This window comes from Sus scrofa, chromosome 15 (genome assembly GCF_054392235.1).
Source record: "Sus scrofa isolate SSC_HxYL_T2T_F1_AM1 chromosome 15, Sscrofa_HxYL_maternal_Yorkshire_Landrace_v2.0, whole genome shotgun sequence".
NCBI classification, from domain to species: Eukaryota; Metazoa; Chordata; class Mammalia; order Artiodactyla; family Suidae; genus Sus; species Sus scrofa.
In genome coordinates this window covers 70601936-70622585 of record NC_139397.1, presented here as the reverse complement: position 1 = coordinate 70622585, position 20650 = coordinate 70601936, and the positions used below count along the sequence as shown (strand labels likewise).

The 20650-nt window shown below is 37.0% G+C and overlaps 2 long non-coding RNA genes across 10 annotated transcripts in view; both read left to right on the top strand.

The window, feature by feature from the left end:
- The first annotated feature begins 304 nt into the window (after positions 1-304).
- LOC102160389 (uncharacterized) overlaps positions 305-20650 on the top strand; it is a 96589-nt gene continuing 76243 nt past the window's right edge. For all 9 annotated transcript variants that reach the window (XR_014829974.1, XR_014829975.1, XR_014829973.1 and 6 more), the window contains exon 1: positions 305-484. This is a non-coding gene — a long non-coding RNA (uncharacterized LOC102160389). The remainder of the gene's footprint in view (positions 485-20650) is intronic.
- On the top strand, positions 11937-17268 carry LOC146395904 (uncharacterized). Its single transcript, XR_014829985.1, has 2 exons — positions 11937-15857; positions 15911-17268. It is a non-coding gene; the product is annotated as an uncharacterized LOC146395904 (long non-coding RNA).

Sequence of the window (20650 nt, the reverse complement as noted above, 5' to 3'; positions counted from 1 at the left end):
GTGATCTAGGAGAGACAGGATTTTTTTAGATGACGTAAAAGTCAGATGACAGTCTTGTCCTACAGGCATGGCTACAAGGAGTGAGGCACATCCCAGGCAAGAGAGCAGGCATGGCCAGATTAAAGCATAGCCAGTGCCACCAGTTGAGATGCTGAAACACAGATTTTGAGTGACTCAGCATCCCGGCTGGCTGAGGGGGTCGCATGTTGTCCACGAGTTCTGAGCATCCTGCACTGACTTAAAGGGCCTGAAGGGGGCGCGCTAAGCAGCACTCGCAGGCGATGAAGCGCATGCGTATCCGCGTATGGTCTTGGTGGGTGGTCTTCTGCGAGGTGGGAGAAAAGGGTTCCCTGGCAGTGTTGGGACACAGCGTGATGGCTCCACGTCCGGAGGAAGCTGCTCCCCGCCTGCCCCAACCTGAGATGCGGGGTGCACCGCCGCTCCTTCCTGCCTGACCTGCATGGTTCCTTCTCTGCCTTCTCAGGTAACGTATAAGGAGGTCATTTTACTGCAGGATCCAGGGCTCAGGGGCTGGTGGTTGAGACTTTCCCGCTGGGGCGTCTGGGACAGACCCAAGTGGCTGGTGGGGAAGCCCCTGCATGCTGGCAGTCGGGGCGGAATGGAGGGACTTCCGCCCTGCCAGGCCCTCGGGGGCGGGGTGACGTGGGGGTGTTCAGGGGAGGAGGGGGTGGTGCCCAGGAGACTTAGTCCGAGGGCAAAAAGGGAGGTTTGCAGCTGAACACACTTCATTACTGTTCTTTTTCCTCTGCCCTCTGGAAGGTTGTAAAAACGGATACTTTCTTTAGTGGCCCTTAGTGGCCTCTTCAACCACACGAATTAGCCACTTCTTCACTTGTTCAAAAGACCCTTACAAAACAGGTTATACGCAGGTGATACAGATATAATGTGAAAGTAGTTCAAAAGTATTGAGAAAGTAAAAATGAAGTGTATTAAAACGTTATAAAATTGGTATCTTAAGTATGTCAAAATCAGAATTTATCTTTCGCTTTCTTGACTTTAAAGGAATAGAATTATAATGTATTTAAAATATTCCTCGCTTATCTTATTTTCAAGGCAAACTATTGACATGATTGACATTTTCTCAATACAGTGACAATCATATATAAATATAAGCTTATTGAAACATCTTTTGCAGCATTCCAATGTGATTATTATTGTGAAAAACAGACCACTACCAAATTTTTTAAGAATGTAATTTTTTAAAAAAGACTTGTAAATCACTTTTAGAATTTCTAAACACGGTGGTAATTTTTAAAATACCAAGTATTACATTCTGCTTAAGACCATTTAAGTTGAAATATATTAATACATAAAACTGCAGAATACTTAAAAGGCAAGGTAATGACTGCATTTTGTGAATTAGACATAGTCACAAAAAATCAGTTTTCTCCTAATAAATGCAAAATATGAAGACATTTAGCTTAGTTTTGTAAATATCCATTCAAAAGATGAAATTAGGATATCTATAGTCTCTTTATTTTTAATTTTAAGCCTCTTTCCCATAAGGATTGATATTTTTATTTGTAGAATCTTCATTTCCCATTCATTTATTATTTCTTTTGGTTTCCTTTCTGCAACAGTAAGTGTATTCCTGTGTCTTGTTTAATCATTTTATTCTCCTTAGTTCAGAGTTACTTTCTGACGTTGGTTGTAAACAAGAAAAGAGGCCTTATAATAGGCATGCATCCTTTCATATAGTCAAGATTTTGGGGGATCTTTTTTTTTACAATTTCCACCTGTTTCACAGTATTATCCATGAGAACTGCATAAAAATTTATAATCTATTTACACCAGAATGCTTCTGATTTCACCACAGTGCATTTTCTGGTGTGATTTTATATTCAATATTAATATCCAATATTTGGTTTTATTTATATGTTGTATGCTAATATATATTTCATATATGTGCACACATATGAATATTGACTACCTGCCATTAATTTGCATGGGATAGTAGCTGATTGCATTTGATCTTTCTGACAATTGGCAATTCTTATGTGCGTTTAAAGTACTTCTTAGAACAGATATTAAAATATCACAGCCTCTCACTATACAGCCTTTTAAAAGTTATCATTTTAAATTATAGGAAGAGAGGAGTTCCCGTTGTGGCGCAGTGGTTAACGAATCCGACTAGGAACCATGAGGTTGCGGGTTCGGTCCCTGCCCTTGCTCAGTGGGTTAACAATCCGGCGTTGCCGTGAGCTGTGGTGTAGGTTGCAGATGTGGCTCGGATCCCGCGTTGCTGTGGCTCTGGTGTAGGCCGGTGGCTACAGCTCCGATTCAACCCCTAGCCTGGGAACCTCCATATGCCGCGGGAGCGGCCCAAAGAAATAGCAAAAAGACAAAAAAATAAATAAATAAATAAATAAATAAAAAAGGAAGAGGAATTTTGTCCATTAAGATTATGAAGTGATTAAGTCACAAATTTGGCACATATTCAGCAGAGGAATAATGGCTTCTATTTCTTTGTACATATACCACGGTTCATACATATATAGCTCCTGTATAATATCTGTGAGCATGAGCATATTTGTCAACATTATCTTTTTCCGATATATGAATTACCTGAGTATACCATATCTTTTCTTTTTTTTTTTCATTTATTTTAGTACCATCAAGAAAGCTTTCTTTTTTATATGGCATTGTTTTTAACATGAAGATACTTTATCATCTGACACATTTGTACATGATGGGCTACTGTTGTTTAAAGCAAGGAAAAGCATTTTCCTATTTTCATCTGTACTTCAGATCTAACCTGATTTTTTAGAAGCATTATATATTTATTTGTAATTGTGTTAAACACATAAGAACAGGTCACTTTTTATCTTCACCCACCTTCTTAGCTAAAAGGACATGGACGTTGTAATAACTAGTAAGTCTGACAAAATTGGGAAGCATTCCAGGTTTTGAGTTTCAAGTAATTTTATGTGATCTACGAGTTAATTATTTACAGCACAAAGTATGGCAGCATCTAAAAATCACTTGCAAGGTAGTCTACCATTCGGGGTTCTCTGATTTTGTCACTTTCAGCTATCCCATAGAAACTGATGAGTGAATTTTTTAAAAAACGCTATTGATTTAAAAATGTCAGGTTGGCACACTGAATCTTTGTGGTCATAACTCTGTTCTCATGATTCTGATGTGAAGTTTGAGTTGGCAAATAATTGTTTTGTTCCATCAGTGTGAAATTTAAGCATGGAGACAGAATTTTAAAAAAGAATTTTTGGGAGTTCCTGTTGTGGTGCAGTGGGTACAAATTTGAGTAGTATCCATGAGGATGCAGGTTTTATCCCTGGCCTTGCTCAGTGGGTAGGGGATCTGATGTTGCTGTGAGTTGTGGTGTAGGTCACAGACGTGGCTTGGATCCCATGTTGCTGTGGCTGTGGCATAGCATTCGACCCCTAGCCTGGGAACTTCCATATACTACAAGTGTGGCCCTAAAAAGCAAAAATAAATAAATGCACAGATAATAAATTAAATAAAAAAAATTTTTGGAATAAATGAACCAGTCACAATGAACTATTAGTCATTTTATTTTTATTTTATAAACAGTCTGTTCAAATATGTTCAGCCATGAAGTGAAATAGACTCACTCAAGTCTGAATCCTGACAGACATCTCTGGAGAAAGGCTTCTTAGAGAGTGACCCAGGACACAGCCATACTAGTCAAGTAACAACAACCCACCAAAAAACTCCCAAATGATATATGAGAAATAATTATGCACATGTGCATTAGTAATTTAACATAAAATATGTTAAATAGGTGTTATTGGAAATTATGTATTTTATTGAGTTTTTCTTTTTGTCATCAATTTGGTTTTTTTTTCCTTTTTTTAGGGCTGCAGCTGTAGTTTATGGAAGTTCCCAGACAAGGGGTCGAATGGGCTACAGCTGCTGACCTATGTCACAACCAGAGCAATGCTGCATCTATGACCTACACTACAGCTCATGGCAACACCAGCTCCTTAACCCACTGAGTGAGGCCAGGAGTCAAACCCTCATCCTCATGGATCCTAGTTGGGTTCGTTACTGCTGAGCCACAATGGGAACTCCAAAGTATAGTTAATTTACATGTTGTGATAATTTCTTCTCTACAACAAAATGATTCAGTTAATAGGTACACTTATCCATTCCCTTTCAGATTCTTTTCCCACATATATTATCATAGAATCTTGGGTAGAGTTCTCTGTGCTATACAGCAGGTCCCTGTTGATCAGTCATTCCATGTATTACAGTGTGCATATGCCAGTGCCAAACCCCTAATCCATCCCTCCCCCACCTGTCTGTTCACTTTGGAAACCCTAAGTATGTTTTCAAAGTCTGCAAATCTGTTTCTGTTCTGCAAATAAGTTCATTTGTATTCTTTTTTTTTTGGGGGGGGATTCCATATATAAATGATAATCCTGTTTGTCTTTTACTATCTAACTTCACTTAGCATGGTAATTTCTGGGTTCTGCCATGTTGCTGCAAATGGAATTATTTCGTACATTAGTTTCCTGAGGAACCTCCATGCTGTTTTCCATAGTGGTTGCACCAACTTACATTCCCACCAACAGTATAAGAGGCTTCCCTTTTCTCCTCAACATCTCCATATTTATTGTTTGTAGACTTTTTGATTATGGCCATTTTGGCTGGTATAAGATGGTACCTCATAGTAGTTTTGATTTGCATGTCTATAATAATTAGTGATGTTGACATTTTCCATGTATTTTTTAGACATTTGTATGTCTTCTTTAGAAAAATGTCTATTTAGATTTTTTACCCATTTTTAATTTTTTTTAATTTGAGCTTATGCATTTTGTTTATGTACTTTGGAGATTAATCCCTTGTCAGTCACTTTATTTGTAAAGATTTCTCCCATTCTATGGATTTTCTTTTAGTTTTGTAAATTGTTTCCTTTGCTGTGCAAAAACTTAAGTTTAATTAGGTCCCATTTATTTATTTTTGTTTTTATTTTCATTACTATAGGAGGTAGATATGAGAAGAAACTTCTCTGGTTTATGTCAGAGTGTTTGGTCTATTTTTCTTCTAAGAGTTTTAGAGTATCTGGTCTTATATTTAGGTCTTTAATCTGTTTTGAGTTTATTTTTATATGGTGTTAGAGAGTGTCATAATTTCATTTTTTACACGTAGTTGTCCAGTTTTCCCAGCACAACTTATTGAAGAGACTGTCTTTGCTCCATTGTATACTCTTACCTCTTTTGTCATAGATTAGCTGACCATAGGTGTGTGGGTTTATTTCTGGGCTTTTTATCCTATTCCATTGATTTGTATTTCTGGGTTTTGTGTTGGTTTAATACTGTTTAGATGACTGTGGTTTTAAAGTATAGTCTGAAGTTAGGAAAACTGATTTTTCCAGCCCCATTTTTCTTTCTCAGTATTGCTTTGGCTATTCATAGTCTTTTGTATTTCCACATAATTAAAAAATTTTTTTCTAGTTCTGTGAAAAATGCCATTGGTAATTTGATAGGGATTGCATTGAATCTGTAGATTGTCTTGAAGAGTATAGTCATTTGACAATACTGATTCTTCCAGTCCATGAGCATGTTATATCTCTCCTTATGTTTCTGTCATATTTCTTTCATCAGTGTCTTATAGTTTTCAGGATACAGGTCTTTTGTCTCTTTAGGTAGGCTTATTTCTAGCTATTTTATTCTTTTTGATGTGATGATAAATGAGATGGTTTCCCTAATTTCTCTTTCTCATCTTTCATTGTTACTATATAGAAATGCAGTTGATTTCTGCGTGTTAATTTTGTACCTGCAACTTTACCAAATTCATCAATCAGCTCTAACAGTTTTCTTGTGGGATCTTTAGGATATTCTAGGTATAGTATTATGACGATGCAAAGAGTGATAGTTTTAGTTCTTCCCTTCCAATCTGGATTCCTTTTGTTTCTTTTTCTTCTAGGACTTCCAAACCTATATTGAATTAAAGTGGCAAGAGAGTGGCTGTCTACTCACTTGGGGTTTTGATTGTTCTTTCTCTGGTTACTTAGCACGTAAGGTTAGGTTGTTTCCTAAGGTAAGCTGGTATTGCTATAAACTTCCCTCTTAGAACTGCTTTTGCTGCATCCCATAGGATTTGGATTGTTGTATCTTTACTGTAATTTGTTTCTAGGTATTCCTTGATTTCCTCAGTGATCCATTGGTTGTTTAGTAGCATAGTATCTGTTCTGCAAAGAAGTTCATTGTGTCCTTTTTTTTTTTTTTAGATTCCATGTGTAAATGATAGCATTTGATGTTGGTGTCTCACTATCTGACTGACTTCACTTATCATGATAATTTCTCGGTCCATCCATGTTGCTGCAAATGCTGTTATCTCTTTCCTTTTAATGGATGAGTAATATTCCATTGTGTATGTGTACCACATCTTCTTTATCCACTCCTCTGTCAATGGGCATTTAGGTTGTTTACATTCCTACCAGCAGTGTAATAGGGTTCCCTTTTCTCCACACCCTCTCCAGCACTTATTGTTTGTACACTTTTTGATGATGGCCATTCTGGCCAATAGTACCTCATAGTGGTTTGGATTTGCATTTCTCTAATAATGAGTAATGTTGAACATCTTTTCAATGTGTTTTTTGGCCATGTGTATGTCTTCTTTGGAGAATTGTCTGTTTAGATCTTCTGCCCATTTTTGGATGGGGTTGTTTGTTTTTTTTGGTATTGAGCTATGGATGATGTTTATAAATTTTGGAGATGAATCCCTTGTCAGTTGCTTCATTTGCAAATATTTACTCTCATTGTGTGGGTTGTCTTTTCATTTCGTTTAGGGTTTCCTTTGCTGTGCAAAGACTTTCAAGTTTAATTAAGTCCCATTTGTTTATTTTTGTTTTTATTGTCATTACTCTAGGAGGTGGATCTGAGAAGATGTTGCTGTTATTTATTTCGGAGAGTGTTTGGCCTCTGTTTTCCTCTAAGAGTTTTATAGTATCTGGTCTTATATTTAGTTCTTTAATCCATTTTGAATTGATATTTCTGTATGGTGTTAGTGAGTGTTCTAATTTCATTCCTTTACATGTGGCTGCCCAGTTTTCCCAGCACCACTTATTGAAGGGGCTGCCTTTTCTCCATTGTATATTCTTGCCTCTATTGTCATGGATTAGTTTACTGTAAGTGTGTGGGTTTAATTCTGGGCCTTCTATCCTGTTCCACTGATCTCTATTTCTGTCTTTGTGCCAGTATCATATGATTTTGATGAGTGTAGCTTTGTGGTATAGTCTGAATTCCGGGAGCCTGATTCCTCCAGCTCCATTTTTCTTTTTCAGGATGTCTTTGGCTCTTCTGGGTCTTTTGTGCTTCCAAACAATCTTTAAGATATTTTGTTTGAGTTCTGTGAAAAATATTCTTGGTAATTTGATAGGGATTGCATTGAATCTATTGATTGTCTTGGGTATTATGCCATTTTGATAATATTGACTCTTCCAATCCAAGAGCATGGTATGTCTTTCCATCTGTTTGTGTTTGCTTTCTTATAGTTTCTTATAGTCTTATAGTTTTCAGAGTACAGGTCTTTTGTCTCTTTAGGTAGGTTTATTCCTAGGTATTTTATTCTTTTTGATGAGATGGTAAATGGGATTATTTCCCTAATTTCTCTTTCTGATCTTTCATTGTTAGTATATAGAAATGGAGTTGATTTTTGTGTGTTAATTTTGTATCTTGTGACTTTGCCAAATTCATGGGTGAGCTCTAACAGTTTTCTGGTAGTCTTTAGGATTCTCTAATGTCTCTAATGTCATCTGCAAATAGTGATAGTTTTACTTTTTCCTTTCCAATTTGGATTCCTTTTATTTCTTTTGCTTCTCTGATTGCCGTGGCTAGGACTTCCAAAACTATGTTGAATAGTAGTGGCAAGAGCAGACAACCTTGTCTTGTTCCTGATCTCAGCGGGAATTCTTTCAGCTTTTCACCATTGAGAATGATGTTCGCTCTGGGTTTGTCATATATGGCCTTTATTATGTTGAGGTAGGTTCCCACTATGCCCACTTTCTGAAGGGTTTTTATCAGAAATGGGTGTTGGATTTTGTCAAAGGCTTTTTCTGCATCTATTGAGAGGATCATATGGTTTTTTTTGTTTTTGTTTTTTTTTTTTTTTGGTCTTTTTGTCTTTTGTTGTTGTTGCTATTTCTTGGGCCACTCCCGCGGCATATGGAGGTTCCCGGGCTAGGGGTTGAATCGGAGCTGTAGCCACCGGCCTACGCCAGAGCCACAGCAACGCGGGATCCGAGCCGCGTCTGCAACCTACACCACAGCTCACGGCAACGCCGGATCGTTAACCCACTGAGCAAGGGCAGGGACCGAACCCGCAACCTCATGGTTCCTAGTCGGATTCGTTAACCACTGCACCACGACGGGAACTCCTGGTTTTTATTCTTCAGTTTGTTAATGTGGTGTATCACACTGATGGATTTGCAGATATTGAAGAACCCTTGCATCCCTGGATAAATCCCACTTGATCATGATGTACAATCCTTTTCATGTATTTTTGGATGTGGTTTGCTAGTATTTTGTTGAGGATTTTTGCATCAATGTTCATCAGTGAAATTGGCCTGTAATTTTCTTTTTTAGTGATATCTTTGTCTGGTTTTGGTATCAGGGTGATAGTAGCTTCATAGAATGAGTTTGGGAGTGTTCTTTCCTCTGTAATTTTTTGGAATAGTTTCAGAAGGAGAGGTGTTATCTCTTCTCTAAATGCTTGATAGAATTTGCCTGTGAAGCCATCTGGTCTTGGACTTTTTTTCGTTGGAAGTTTTAAAATCAAAGTTTCAATTTCAGTTCTTGTGATTGGTCCATTCATCTTTTCTATTTCATTTTGATTTAGTCCTGGAAGATTTTGCTTTCCTAAGAATTTCTCCATTTCTTCTAGGTTTTCTGTTTTATTGGCATATAGTTGCATGTACTAGTCTCTTATAGTCCTCTCTATTTCTGTGATGTCTGTCTATTGTAACTTCTCCTTTTTCATTCTAATTTCATTGATTTGAGTCCTCTTTCTTTTTTTCTTGATACGTCTGGCTAAGGGTTTATCAATTTTGTATTTTTTCAAAGAACCAGCTTTTAGTTTCATTGATCTTTTCTATGGTTTTCTTCATTTCTACTTCATTGATTTCTGCTCTGATCTTTATGATTTCTTTCCTTCTGCTATCTTTAGGTCTTCTCTGTTCATTTTTCTCTCATTGCTTTAGATATAGACTTAGGTTGTGTATTTGAGCTTTTTCTTGTTTCCTGAGGTAGGCTTGTATTGCTATAAACTTTCCTCTTAGAACAGCTTTTGCTGCATCCCACAGGTTTTGGAGTGTCGTATCTTTGTTGTCATTTGCTTCTAGGTATTTTTTTTAATTTCCTTTTTGATTTCTTCAGTAATCCATTGGTTGTTTAGTAGCATGTTGTTTAGTCTCCATGTGTTTGTGTTTTTTGCAGTTTTGTTGTTGTTGTTGTTGATTTCCAGTCATATAGCATTGTGGTCAGAAAAGATGCTTGATATGATTTCAATTTTCTTAAAGTTACCGAGGTTGGATTTGTAGCCTAGGATGTGATCAATCTTAGGGAATGGTCCATGTGCACTTGAGAAGAATGTGTACTCTGTTGCTTTTGGATGGAATGTTCTATAAATATCTATTAAGTCCATCTGGTCTAATGTTTCATTCAGGGTCTGTGTCTCCTTATTGATTTTCTGTCTGGATGATCTGTCCCATTGCTCTAAGTAGGGTGTTAAAAGTCCCCCACTATTACTGTGTTATTGTCAATTTCTGCTTTTAAGGTTGTTAGTAGTCGCCTTATATGTTGTGGTGATCCTATGTTGGGTGCCTATATATTTACAACTGTTATATCTTCTTAGATTGGTCTTTTGACCATTATGTAATGTCTTTCTTTGTACCTTAAAATATTCTTCATTTTAAGGTCTATTTTGTCTGTTATGAGTATTGCTACTCCAGCTTTCTTTTGATCCCCGTTTGCACGGAATATTTTCTTCCATCCTCTCACTTTCAATTTCTATGTGTCCCTAGAAGTGAAGTGGGTCTCTTGAAGACAGCATATATATGGTTCTTGGTTTTGTATCCATTCAGCCAGTCTTCATCTTTTGGTTGAGGCATTTAGTCCATTAACATTTAAGATAATTATTGATATGTATGTTCTTACTGCCATTTTATTAACTGTTTCAGATTTGGTTTTGTTGCTCTTTTTTCTTCCTTTCTCTTGTTCTCTCCTCTTGTGGTTTGATGACTATCTTTAGTGTGGTATTTGAGCTTTTTCTTATTTGTTTGTGCATCAGTTGTAGATTTTTGGTTTGCAGTTACTCTGAAGTTTTGATATGAGTCTATATATATATGAGATTGTTTTAAGTTGTTGGTCTTTTAATTGCAAGTGCATCTCCATTGTCCTGCCTTTCTACCGTCCTCTTCTCATGCTTCCTGATTTTGGTAGCATAATTTGTGCGTGGATGATTTCCTATCTCTACTGTGTATGTCTTTACCGGTGAGCCTTGTTGTTTGTGGTATTTTTGTTTCTGGTTGTGGCCTTTTCTTTCCTGCCTAGAGAAGCTCCTTTAGTATTTGTTGTAAAGCTGGTTTAGTGTTGCTGAATTCTCTCAGCTTTTGCTTATCTGCAAGGCTTTTGATTTCTTCTTCAAATCTGAATGAGAGGGAGTTCCCGTTGTGGCGCAGTGGTTAACGAATCCGACTAGGAACCATGAGGTTGCGGGTTCGGTCCCTGCCCTTGCTCAGTGGGTTAACGATCCGGCGTTGCCGTGAGCTGTGGTGTAGGTTGCAGACGTGGCTCGGATCCTCCGTTGCTGTGGCTCTGGCGTAGGCTGGCGGCTACAGCTCCGATTCGACCCCTAGCCTGGGAACCTCCACATGCCGCGGGAGTGGCCCAAAGAAATAGCAAAGAGACAAAAAACAAACAAACAAACAAACAAACAAACAAAAAATCTGAATGAGAGCCTTGTTGGGTAGAGTAATCTTGGTTGGAGGTTTTTTCCTTTCATTATGTTAAGTATATTGTGACACTCTCTTCTGGCCTGCAGAGTTTCTGCTGAAAATCTGCTGATAAACTTATTGGGGTTCCCTTGTATGTTACTTGTTTCTCTTCTCTAGGTGCTTTCAGTATTTTCTCTTTGTCTTTAATTTTGGTCACTTTGATTAATATGTGTTTTGGGGTGTTCTTCCTTGGGTTTATTTTATATGGAACTCATTGCACTTCCTGGATTTGAGGGAGAGGTTCCTTTCCCATGTTAGGAAAGTTTTGGCTATTATCTCTTCAAATATTTTTTCTGTCTCCTTCTCTCTCTCTTCTCCTTCTGGCACCTCTATAATATGGATGTTGGTGTGTTTAATGTTGTCCCAGAGTTCTCTGAGACTGTCTTCCTTTCTTTTCAATCTTTTTTCTCTTTTCTGTTCCACACCAGTGATTTCCACTAGTCTCTCCTCCACCTCGCTTATTCATTCTTCTGCCTCCTATATTCTGCTGTTGGTTGCTTCTAACGAATTTTTTATTTCAGTTATTGTATTTTTGCATCTCTGCTTAAGTTTTACATCTTGTATTTCTTTGCTCAGTGTTTGCTGTAAATTATCAATCTTTGTCTCCAGTTTATTTCCAATGTCTTGTATCATCTTCAGCATCATCAGTCTAAAGTCTTTTCCCTGGACGTTATTAATCTCCAGATCACTTAGTTCTTTTTCTGGAGTTTTTTCCTTTCTCCTTTATCTGAGTTAGAGTTCTCTGCCTTTTCATTTTTATAGGTTTTTGGCATCCTTTTTGCAGATAAGAATTGTATTTTGCTTCCTTTTTGAATGCTATTATGAATACAGAGGTTAGGGCCTCAAACCTGATTGGATTTCATCATCTCCATGCCTGAGTATTAGTGGCTTTAATGACTCCCATGTCCCATGCGGGGTGGGCAGAAATGCTAATCCAGGTAGTCACTCAGGGATCTGAGTCAATGGAGACTTCATCATCCTGTAGCTATTCCATCCAAAACACATGCCCTTAGGTGTCTTGTTCTTCCTCAGGATTCCTTGCTGTCTGTCTGTGACCAAGAGATCCAGGGCTCTGCATTCACTGCCATCAAACATGAAAATCCTTAAATTGCTGGCCTCAGTGTTTCCCATGTCAACTGGCATATGCTCAGGTTGGAGACCTTGAGGGCGGAATGCTCTGCTGGACTCCCACTTTGGACTTGGCAGGTGTCTGGCACTGTGGGCCCAGGCAGAAGGCACCGGTGTACCTCAAAGCTGGGTTCCACTTGGCGAGCATGGGTAACTCCCCTTGCCTCTCAGCCCTGCGCCACGCTCCTGGCTGTCACTGCACCAAGTGACCCATCATTGTAGTTTTGATTTGCATTTCTCTAATGACTGGAGATGTTGAGCATTTTTTCATGTGGAGAAATGGCTATTTAGATCTGCCCATTTTTCAACTGGATTGTTTGTATTTTTGTTGTTGAGTTGTATGAGTTGTTTGTGTATTTTGGAGATTAAGCCCTTGTTGATTGCGTTATTTGCAACTATTTTCTCCCATTCTGTAGATTGTCCTTTCATTGGGAGGGGGTGTTTGTTTGTTTTATGGCTTCCTTTGCTATGCAAAAGCTAGTAATTTTGATTATGTCGCATTGGTTTATTTTTGTTTTTATTTCTATTGCCTTTGGAGACTGACCTAAAAAAAATATGGGTGTGGTTTATATCAGAGAATGTTTTGCCTATGTTTTCTTCTAGGAGTTTTATGGTGTCTTGTCTTATGTTTAAGTCTTTAACCATTTTGCATTTATACTTGTGCATGATGTGAAGGTGTGTTCTACTTTCACTGTTTTACATGCAGCCGTCCAGTTTTCTCAGCACCACTTGCTGAAAAGACTTTTTCCCATTTTATGCTCTTGCCTCCTTTGTTGAAGATTAATGATCATAGATGTCTGGGTTTATTTTTGGGCTCTCTATATATGAATATTTCTGTCTAGACACCCAGGACTGGTCATTAAAATCAGTGCACTTCAGCCTGAACAGGACTAACTGTACCTACTGACTTGTACTCTATGACTTTGCTTTTTTCTACATCAATGTTCTTTGTTTTTTTTTTTTTTTTTTGTCTTTTTGCTATTTCTTTGGGCCACTCCCGCGGCATATGGAGGTTCCCAGGCTAGGGGTTGAATCGGAGCTGTAGCCACCGGCCTACACCAGAGCCACAGCAACGCGGGATCCAAGCCGCGTCTGCAACCTACACCACAGCTCACGGCAACGCCGGATCGTTAACCCACTGAGCAAGGGCAGGGATCGAACCCGCAACCTCATGGTTCCTAGTCGGATTCGTTAACCACTGCGCCACGACGGGAACTCCTACATCAGTGTTCTTTGTATAGTGAGCTCCATCACACCCCCATCAGAAAGAAAGAATATTTAGTGACATGAGATCATCCTAGAAATTACATATGTTCGTTGATAAGTAAATAAATAAATATGATGTTAAATAACTTCGTTAGAAAGTTTGACTAGTTAAGATGGGAAAATAGACAGCATTTTTGAGCAGTAAATACAGGACATGCTTTATTTCCTAATATCAGAGAAGTTTTTTTTTTTTTTTTTTTTTTTTTAATGGCCACATGTGCAACATATGGAAGTTCCCAGACCAGGGGTCGAATCAGAGCTGCAGCTGCCAGCCTGTGCCGCAGTCACTGCTACACCAGATCTGAGCCACATCCGTGATCCACACCACAGCTTGCAGCAATGCCAAATCCTTAACCCCTGAGTGAGGCCAGAGATCAAACCTGTGTCCTCACAGAGACAATGTTGGGTCCTTAACCTGCTGAGCCACAGCAGGAACTCCAGAAGATTTTTTTAATTGAAGTATAATTGATTTACAATATGTCACATTTATAGAAAAGTGATTCAGTTATTCTTTTTCAGATTATTTTCCATTATAGGTTATTATAAGATATTGAATATAGTTCCCTGTGCTATAAGTAGGATCTTGTTTATCTGTTTTATATACGGTGGGGTGTGTCTGTTAATCCCAAACACCTAATTTATCTCCCCTTTCCCTCTGGTAATGGTAAGTTTGTTTTCTGTGGTCTGTGAGTCTATTGCTGTTTTGTATGTAAATTCCTTTGTGTCATTTTTAGACTCCACAAATAAGTGATATCATATGATATTTGTCTTTATCTGACTTACTTTACTTAGTATGATAATCTCTAGGTACACCTATGTTGCTGCAAATGGCATTATTTCATTCTTTTTTATGACTGAGTAACATTCCAGTGTGTGTGTGTGTACTACATATTCTTTATCCATTCATCTTCTGATGGACAGTTAGGTTGCTTCCATGTCTTGGCTATTGGTAATAGTGCTACAGTGAGCATTGAGGTAGATATGTATTTCTGACTTCTGGTTTTCTCCATATGTATGCCGAGGAGTGGGATTGCACATCATATGGTAGTTATGTTTTTGTTTTTGTAGGAACTTCCATGCTGTTCTCCATAGTGGCTGTACCAATTCACATTCCCACCAATAGTGTAGGAGGATTCCCTTTTCTCTACACCCTCTCTAGCATCTGTTATTATGTAGATTTATTAATGATATCCATTCCGACAGACGTAAAGTGGTACCTCGTAGTTTTGATTTGCGTTTCTCTAATAATCAGCATTGTTGAACATCTTTTCATATACCTATTGGCCATCTGTATGTCTTCTTTGGAGAAATGCCTATTTAGGTCTCCTGCCCCTCCCTCTTTTTTTTGGCTGCACCTGCAACATGTGAAAGTTTCTGGGCCAGGGATCAAACCCAAGGGACGGCAGTAACCCAAGCCACTTTAGTGATAATGCCAGATCCATAACCCACTGCACCACAGGAGAACTCTCAGGTTGTTTCTTTGATATTGAGCTGTATAAGCTTTTGTATATTTTAGAAATTAATCCCTTATTGGTTGCATCATTTGCAGTTATCTTTATCCCATTCTATAGGTTGTCTTTTTTTCGTTGTTCATAGTTTCATTTGCTGTGCAAAACTTTTATGTTTAATTAGGTTCCATTTGTTTATTTTTCCTTTTGTTTCCATTACTCTAGAAGACAGATCCAAAAAATACTGCCACCACTTATGTCAAAGAATGTTCTTCCCATGTTTTCCTAGGAGTTTTACAGAATCCTGTCTTACATTTAGGTCTTTAGCCCACTTTAAGTTTATTTTTTGTATATGGTGTTCGAGAGTGTTCTAATTTCATTCTTTTATGTGAAGCTGTCCAGTTATCTCAGCACCACTTATTGAAGAAACTGTCTTTTCTCCATTGTATATTCTTGCCTCCTTTGTCATAAATTAATTAGCCATAAGTGTGTGGGTTCATTGCTGGGCTTCTATCCTGTTCCATGGCTCTGTGTCTCTGTTTTTGTGCCAGTTCCATATTTTTTGACTACTGCAGCTTTGTTGTGTAGTAAAAACTCAAGGAGAATGAGTCGTCTAGTTTTTTTTTTTTCTCAGGATTGTTTTGGCTAGTTGGGGTCTTTTGTGTTTCCATACAAATTAAAAAAATTTTTTCCAGTTCTGTAAAAAATGCCATTGGGAATTAGGCAGGAATTGCATTATGTGTAGATTGCCTTGGGTAGTATGATCATTTTAAAAATATTGATTCCTCCATTCCAAAAACACAGTATACCTTTCCATCTGTTTGTATCACCTTCAGTTTCTGTCATCAGCTTCTTACAGTTTTTGGAGTACAGATCTTTTGCTTCCTTAGGTGAATTTATTCATACATATTTTATATGATGGTAAGTGGAGTTGTTTCCTTAATTTTTTTCCTGATACTTCATTGTTAGTGTATAGAAATGCAACAGATTTATATAAATTTATGTAAATTATATAAGTTTTATAACTGTTATAATGAACTTGGTAACTTTACCAAGTTCATTATAACAGTTTTCAGAGAAGGTTTTTCAAATAGAAAACTTTTAGGCTTGAAAAATTTCATTTGGTTCTTAAAAACAGAAATTCTACAAGTCAAATTTTCTTGAACCATGAAATGGCAATGGAAACTATTGATCAATATGCAACCAACAAGTAATATTTAGCAACATACACATTTTACTTACAGCCATTTAAAAGAACTGTTGGATTAAAATTAAAAATCAGACTGTGTCAATGAAGTGCCAAGGAGGAATTATGACAGCTAGAGTAAAGAGAACTTTTACCAATACTAACTTAATGGTTTGGAAAACATCTGCCCTAGCCATGGGAAGTTATTATTCACTAAAGTGGAAGATTATAAATTCATAAATACATTCAAAACATAAAAACACCTTTAAATACTAAGAAAATAATGACACTATAAACATTTTTATAATATGGCGTATTGGAGTTGGTGTCCAAGAGACTCAGTTGTCTCATGAGACACTCTTGTCTGCTAGAAAGTGTCTAGGTGAAGTATTTACTCGTGAACAATATGGATGACTATGTTTTGAGAGAAAGTATCTATTCCAATAGCTATTTCAATGCAGACAAGCTGAAAGTCTCAAAATGTATAAAAATCCTGAAAGTGGCCAATAGAGCTAAAATTAAAATATTTGCATTTTACAGTTCCCTGGTGGCCTAGTTGTTAAGGATCCAGTGTGGTCCCTGCTGTGGCTCAGGTTTGATCCCTGGCCCAGGAACTTAAACATTTGCCAAGGGAGTGGCCAAAAAACAATATATACATAAAATAAAAGAAAATGTCCAAATTTCCTAGAAATAGGAATGAGGCAGGAGGAAGATTCAGAAGAGTAATAGAAGTGAAAGTCTGTGCTCTGTGCTCTCTCCCTGGTGGCAGCAAAGTGTCTTGTCCCAGGTCCACTGGAGTAAACAGGTATGTACAGTGGTTTGAGACATGCAAAGTGTGGGAGCTCCCAAATGTAAGAACCAAACTGTAAGCTATGAAGCACAGAAGGAACTATGCTACCAAGATAAAGGGTCACAAGATATTAGAGGTCACAGGAACTTTAGATATTGAAGTTGCATTTTAAATGTTTGAGTCAATATAGGGGAAAGTAGGAAATAAAAATAATGTGCAAAGACAAGGAATTATAAGGTTGACAAGCATATTTGGAAAAGAGTCAGACAAAAATCAAACAATTGAAAACAAACTTGAAATATAGTGTACGGGGTAAATATTAAATTAGGCTGAATTGATAAGAGGCATAATGTACAAGGAAATTGAGCAGAATAAATCCAAACAAAATGTTAAAAAAATTAGCAAAATGACAGAAAATACAAAATTAGAGACCAGAATGAAAAAGAACAAACATTTAGTTCATTTGCTAATATGCATAAAAATAATAGAGCACCATCATCAAAAACTGATTTAGTATTACTACACTTAAAAATTAGACACAGGAGTTCCTGTCATGGCTCAGTGGTAATGAACCTGACTAGGATCCATGAGGATGCAGGTTCAATCCTCGCTCAGTGGCTTGGGGATCTGGCATTGCTGTGAGCTGTGGTGTAGGCTGGCAGCTGCAGCTTTGATTTGACCCCTAGCCTGAGAACGTCCATGTGCCCCCCCCGCCAAAAAAAAAAAAAAAGAAAAGCATAAAATGAACAATCTGGTATTTTTTAAATGTCAAGGGGGATTGTACTATTTACAAATTGTAATGTCGTAAAATACCAAGAATGGCTATAGAGAATTCTATACTAAAGGAGGCTAAAGAGATACAACTCAGTGTAACCCTTAACCCCAGACTGCCCTGAAGAGGGGTCAGAACCCTATAGAAGACATGCTTAAATCAACTGAAAAATCATAAGCATTAACATAACAATCCATTAGATTAAAATGCTATACCCATTTCATTTATGAAGTTGTTTACTATGGGTATGTAAGAGAACAGCACTCTCTTTAGGAACTGCACGCTAAAGTGTTTAGAGATAAAGCTATAGGTAAGTTATATTTGTAACTTACCCTCAGATGGTTCACAATAATTGTGAGTGTCTCTGGTGTGTACACAGAGAGAAAGCAAATGGTAGAGTGAATTGGAGTAAAATGTAGTAATAGGTAAATCTGAGTAAACAGCATTAAGGATGTTCTTTATACTATTCTTTATTTTTCTAGTTGTTAAGTTGTTTATTCAAAAAGTTTAAAAAAGAACCCATAACTACAAATCCTAATTTTATTAACAAAATATAGGGATTAGGAATGGGAGATTGCATAAAAGAGAAAGTAGAAGAACTCCAAGTATCTTAATTTGGTGGAAGGGGAGAAGGATTGATGATGATAAATCTTTAGGGAGTCAGTGTGGCTATATGATTGAAGTATATTTTTTCTTTTTTATTGAAATATAGTTGATTTGCAATGTTGTGTTAATTTCTGTACAGCAAAGTGATTCATTTATACATTTTTTTCTCTATTTTATATTCTTTCCCATTATGGTTTGTCACAGAATATCGAATAAAGTTCTCTGTGCTGTACAGTAGGACCTTGTTGTTTTTCCTTTCTCTAGAAAATGGTTTGTGTATATTAACCCCAAACTTCCACTCCATCCCCTCCCATCCCCTTGGCAACCACAGGTCTGTTTTCTTTGTATGTGAGTCTGTTTCTGTTTCATAAAAGTTCATTTGTGTCATATTTTAGATTCCACAAATAAGTGATAATATATGATATTTGTCTTTTTCTGTCCGACTTAGTATGATAATCTCGAGGTCCATCTCTGTTTCTGCAAATGGTATTATTTTGTTCTTTTTATGGCTGAGTAGTATTCTGTTGTACCACATCTTCATCTGTTGATGGACATTTAGGCTGTTTCCATATCTTGGCTATTGTGAATAGTTGCTGCAGTGAACATAGGGGTGCATGCATGTTTTTGAATTATAGTTTTGTCCAGATATATGCCCAGGAGTGGGATTGCTGGGTCATATGGCAGCTCTATTTTTAGCTTTTGGAGAAACCTCCATATTATTTTTCACAATGGCTGCACCAACTTATATTCCTACCAACAGTGTAGAAATGTTCCCTTTCTCTATACCCTTTCCAGTATTTATTTGTGGACTTTTTAATGATGGTCATTCTTACCAGTGTGAGGTGATACCTTATTGTAGTTTTGATTTGCATTTCTCTGATAATTACCAGTGTTGCTCATCTTTTCACATGCCTGTTGGCCATCTATCTGTATGTCTTCTTTGAAGAAATGTCCGTTTAGTTCTGCCTGTTTTTTTGTTGGACTATTTTTTCTTGTTGTTGAGTTGTATAAGCTATTTGTATATCTTGGAAATTAAGCCCTTGTTGGTCACATCATTTGCAAATATTTTCTGCCACTTCATAGGTTGTCTTTTCATTTTGTTTATGGTTTCCTCTGCTGTGCAAAAGCTAGTAATTTTGATTAGGTCCCATTTGCTTATTTTTGCTTTTATTTCTATTGCCTTGGGAGATAGACCTAAAAAAAACCTTGGTATGATTTTTGTTAGAATGTTTGCCTGTGTTCTCCTCTAGGAGTTTTGTGGTGTTATGTCTTATGTAATAAGACTTTAAGCCATTTTGAGTTTATTTTTGTGTATGGTGTGAGAATGTGTTCTAACTTCATTGATTTACATGAAGCTATCCAACTTCCCAACACCACTTGCTGAAGAGACTTTTTCCCATTGTATAGTCTTGCGTCCTTTGTATAAGATTAATCAACCATCAGTATGTGGGTTTATTTCTGGGATTTCTGTTCTGTTCCATTGATCCATGTCTGTTTTTGTGCCATGCTATTTTGATCATTGTAGCTTCGTAGTATTGTCTGAAGTCTGGGAGGATAATACCTCCTGCTTTGTTCTTTTTCCTCAGAGTTGCTTTGGCAATTCTGAGTCTTTTATGGTTTCATATAAATTCTAGGATTATTTATTCTAGTTCTGTGAAAAATATCATGGGTAATTTGATAAGGATAGATAACTTTAGGGAGTATGATCATTTTAACTGTATTAATTCTCCCAATCCAAAAGCCTGAATATCTTTCTTTGAAGTGTCTTCAGTTTCTTTTTTAATGTGTTATAGTTCTCAGCATGTAAATATTTCACCTCTTTGGGCAGGTTTATTCCTAAGTATTTTAATTTGGTATAATTTTAAAAGGTATTGTGTTTTTACATTCCCTTTCTTATATTTCATTGTTAGTGTAAAGAAATGGAACCAGTTTCTTTATGTTAATCTTGTTTCCTGCTACCCTGTTGAGTTCATTTATGGGTTATAGTAGTTTTTGTTTGGAGTCTTTAGGGTTTTCTAGAAATAGTATCATGTCTTCTGCATATAATGACAGTTTTACCTCTTCCCTTCCAATTTGGATACCTTTTATTTCTTTTTCTTGTCTGATTGCTGTGGCTAGAATTTTCCAATAAAATATTGACTAGAACTGGTGAGAGTGAGCACCTTTGTCTTGTTCCATATTTTAGCAGGAAGGCTTTCAGCTTTTCACTGTTGAATCTTATATTGGCTGTGGGTTTGTCATTAACAGTTTGTGTCAAGGTAATTTTTAATTTCCTCTTTGATTTCATCATTGACTCGCTAGTTTTTTGGTATGATTTCAGTATGTGGATAGAGACTTCTAACTCTAACTATGAATTAAGATATGAGATATATAGTAAACTGTGAATTGCTTGAGAAGAGAGAGAGTAAGAAGATGAATTTTAAAAATAACATCCTAATTAATCTGGAAGAAATTT